Source organism: Micropterus dolomieu, linkage group LG21 (assembly GCF_021292245.1).
Source record: "Micropterus dolomieu isolate WLL.071019.BEF.003 ecotype Adirondacks linkage group LG21, ASM2129224v1, whole genome shotgun sequence".
NCBI lineage: Eukaryota > Metazoa > Chordata > Actinopteri > Centrarchiformes > Centrarchidae > Micropterus > Micropterus dolomieu.
Genome location: NC_060170.1, coordinates 24270888 through 24275267, shown reverse-complemented (window position 1 = coordinate 24275267; position 4380 = coordinate 24270888). Strand labels below are relative to the sequence as shown.

At 41.6% G+C, this 4380-nt stretch overlaps 1 long non-coding RNA gene across 1 annotated transcript in view; it reads right to left on the bottom strand.

Annotated features, from left to right (window-relative positions):
- Positions 1-236: 236 nt before the first annotated feature.
- LOC123960699 overlaps positions 237-4380 on the bottom strand; it is a 4744-nt gene continuing 600 nt past the window's right edge. Inside the window, exons 2-3 of the long non-coding RNA XR_006822573.1 lie at positions 1364-1525; positions 237-1273 (exon numbers count right to left, since the gene is read on the bottom strand). This is a non-coding gene — a long non-coding RNA (uncharacterized LOC123960699). The remainder of the gene's footprint in view (positions 1274-1363; positions 1526-4380) is intronic.

Below are 4380 nucleotides of genomic sequence, written 5' to 3'. Positions count from 1 at the left end.
TGGAAAGTAGCTCAACACTTAACAATTGTTTACATTGAAAAAATATATTAAAAAAAATATTATCATGATCTGCCACACAAAGGCAGTACATACTAGAAATTACATAATTATAAAATAGCAGGATATTATAAATAACTTGATGATGATAATCACTCTACCCTTGGGCAATAGAAACAGAATCACTACACCACTCTTTCAGTTCAATTCAGTTTTATTTATATAGCCTAAATCAAAGTTATCTCATTGCACTTTCACATAGAGTAGGTCCAGACTGTATTTTTTATAATATTTTTCTTGATATTATTCTTCTTTATGGAAAACACAGATTTTAGTATGTATAACAGTGGCGAGTTGGTTGTATATTGAAGCTCTGTATATCAGTTACTCCACCAGTTCAATGACAATATTTGCAAAGGAAAAAAAGAAAGAATTTAAATAACAAGCAAGTACTATGTGTCCTGTCAAGATATGTATACATACAAACCATTATGTGCCACTGACAAACTCATGACAGGAACTTGACACTGTGGCCTTAAGGCAAACCAAGTTATAGAGAGTTTACCAGATTAACAATGAGCAACATGTTACAAGTGAAGATACTGTATGTTATTTAGTTTCAGTAGATTAACGTATGATCCCTTGTTGCCCATATGAGAAATGGCTTCTGTGATATTGCACAATGAAATTGTGACACAAATGTCATTATCTTTTTTATCCCCAGGCTCCACTTCACACTGTCTTCTGAAAGTTGTGAATAGTGTCAAATTAATTTGACTTTATTTGAGCAACTGCTCTGGGTTATTTTATCTTGCCCATGGCTGTAAAACTGTGAGCCTGAGAAGACTAAAACCTGTAGCTTCACAGCTTTGAGCTGTCCCATCCACCAGCCTAGTCATGCTCCGATGATGGCGCACTTGGGAAGGGTCCAATTGCAGTAGTGAGTTCCATTCTATGAAGTAGGTTATGGTTTGTCTGGGACTGGTGAATGCTGCAGCACCAGAACCAAAGTCAGTTGCAGCTCACCAGGGACAGGAAGCTGCTGCAGTCCAACAATGTCAGGGGGTTACCTTAACTCAGTCAGGAGATTGTTGCTGCAAATGCAGGAGAGTCCAGAGGTAACTGCAGTTCAGGGGAAGCCAGAGTTCGTTGCATTTCAGGAGAGAGAGAGCAGGACTGGGGGTACCTCCGTGGTACCGGACAACATTGTCTCTGGGGTGCTAGCCAGCATAGCCTCAGGATTGCTGAATCTCTGGTGAGCTGGATAGCAATATCTCTAAAGATCCAGGCAACAAGACAAAGTCTGTGGGTTACTGGACAGCTGATTAGCAATGTAACTGGTAAGCAAAATTTCAGAAGCACCCACCAGCTTAATCTCAGGGGTGCCCGCCAGCTGAGTCTCTGCATTTCTCGGCAGCTCTGTGAAACAGGGCAGTACCATCTCAGCGATCCCGGGCAGCTTTATCTCTGTGACATTAAACAAGGCAGTGAGACCTCCGCATCTCTTGACAGCAGCGAGGACAAGAAGCTGGGCAGTAATGAAGAGAAAGAGCAGGGCAGCAATGAGGATGAAGAGCTGGTCAGCGATGACACACAACAACGGTCAAAGCCATGCTTCCTTCTGAAGGGCCGTGATGAAAGTGGCTCTGAGGCAAGATCTGGCAGGAAACTGGCTGGTCCAGAACTATTGGACAGGCTAGATGGCTGAAAGCAGTCAGTCTGTGGGCTCAATGCCTCCAAAGCACACTCCAACAAAAATGAAAGCAGAGAGCTAGATGTCCAGGTGTCTCTACTTTGATGAGGACCTGTTTCTGTGGAGAACAGACTCACAGGACTTATTGGCTGAAGTGCACGCTGTTTGCTTGAGAGCCAGGAAGCAGGCTTGTTGTTAGCAGGCCAGGAATCAGGCTGGAGAGTAGCTGAAGAGCAGGTTGAGGGTTGGCAAGTCACAAGCTAAGCTCAACATGAGAGACTTGAGTTCTGAATGGCAAGCATTGTTTTTTCATATGGCCCACGTGGTGCAAGAGTTCAGAAACACATGGGGCTTCCTACAACCAAGGCCTGGTGTTTAGTGTCTCTTTTAAAGACATCTTATAGCCATCAGCTTAAATAGAATATGCAAGGTACACACAACACCAGAAACTTTGCATGGCAGGCCTCAATATCTCCAAATCCTCAAAAGAAAACTGGGTGTCTGCTGTGTCCATTTTATTTTTTGGTAGGATCAGGCATGCTATGGTTTGTCAAGTGTAAACACAGGTAACGAGGGATTTTGACTCAAACATTTAGCAGAACAGATACGAAAACAGTGTTTATTTGCAGTGGTTCACCCTGATGCCATCTGGGAAGAGTTATGAAGTTACTGCTGCTGCGCCATTAGACTGCAGAAAAGCTTTTTCCCCAAGCTATGAGACTTTTAAACTCAAATTCATCCTCAGTACATTGCTCCATTAAATATTGTTTATTTCTGTTTACCATTTCATGATTGCTTTTGTATTACTGTCTGCCAGAGATGCTCACAAGTCTTTGAGCTAGAGTCCAAGTCAAGTCTCAAGTCTCTCGTGGTTATTACGAATGTTGTATCACCTGCTGCGTTCAATCCAGGATTCTAATAAAACTACATGGCTATAAGGAATTCTGAGAGCACAACCATGTAATGTGCAATGCAATTAACGACAGCTTATTAAATACTGTAAGTCAATAAAACTGTGACGCTGCATAATCAACAATAAATCTGTCTGTTTTTAATTTACAGAGCACAACCATGTAGCCTAATGTATAATGCGTCTACAATTAATGACAGCTTATAAACTACTGTAAGTCAACAAACCCTGTTGACTTTGAAACCCAGTGTAAAGTTAACTAAATAATACTGTAAAGTTACATGGTCAACAATAAAGCTGTAACATGTTTTTAACTTACAGAGCACAACCATGTAATGTGCAATGCAGTTAATGACTACTTATAAACTACTGTAAGTCAACACACCCTGCAGACTCTCAAAACAATAAACTGTAACCTGTTTTTAACTTACAGAGCACAACCTGTGCAATGCAGTTAATGACAGCTTATAAACTACTGTAAGTCAACACATCCTCCTGACTCTCAAATCAATAAACTGCAACCTGTTTTTCGCAGAGCACAACTATAATGTGCAATGCAATCAATGACTGCTTAAACTACTGTAAGTCAACACACCACCAGACTCTCAAACCAGTGTAATGTTAGTCTATAACTAAATAAAACTGTAAGGTTAGGCTACATGATCAACAATAAACCTGTAACCTCTTTCCAGCCAACGGCAATAATTAACGTGATGGCAGCCAGCGGAAGTAATCGACCACCACAAGTTTGCCATGTAAACAAACGCTCATTCATCTTTTCATAATGAACGACAGTCGGAATTAACCTCCCGTAGGTCGTAGCTGAAGCAAGAAGCAAGCTAAAGTTAGATGGCCAATGCTGAGCTAAACATGTTCACTCACCACATATTTGCGTTCAGCACTTCTTTGTTTGGGTCTTGTTGTATGAAGTTTTAAAGCCAAAGTTTATGATAAATGGCTCAGCAGCTGCCGCCGTTTGTTGTCCTCTCTCACGTGCGGCCGCGCGCAGCAGATGTTACGTAGGCAGGTTATAGGTAACGGAGGGAGGGAATAACGGCAAGCTCATCAGACGTGTCAAACATTGTTCACGACGTGTAAACATTGTTCACGAGTCCCGCAACTCGAGTCCGAGTCGAGTCTGAAGTCTTTTGAGGACGAGTCTCAAGTCGAGTCTGAAGTCACTATGTGTGCGACCTAAGTCGCACTGGAGCCCGAGTCTCTAACTCGAGTCCCCATCTCTGCTGTCTGCGTAGCAGAAAGGAGTTAAAATCTTAATTTCACTTTACAACCTACCTACCTTCTACCTTCTTAACCAAGTGCTTGAAACACTCTTGCACTGCTGGTGTAGACATGTAGACATTTTTCCTAGAGGTTAGCAAGTTTGCTAACATTAGCTAGCAGCTTTGAGGAGTTGCACACAGTCTGTGATGCCCATTAGCTGCCAACATAGGTGTCATTTACACTGGAAACGCTGGGGAAATTGCTGGTTTTGTCCCCAATAGCTTTCTATAGGAATGTTAGATAACAACTAAAAATGCTTTGAGAACGGTTTATTTGCACAATAAGAAAACATCCAATGCAATGTACAGTTTTTTTCAATTGCTAACCTGCGTTAGTCAAAACTGAAGTCACATTGTCAAAACTCTTCACACAGTCAGCTCAACAGAAGTGTATGTGGACCAAACTGTGAATAATTTTTCATTGCTTTCACACAAAATGCATTCAATGACCCCTTTCTCCAAAATTCATGAACTCTTTTCTCATTACTACTTCACCACCT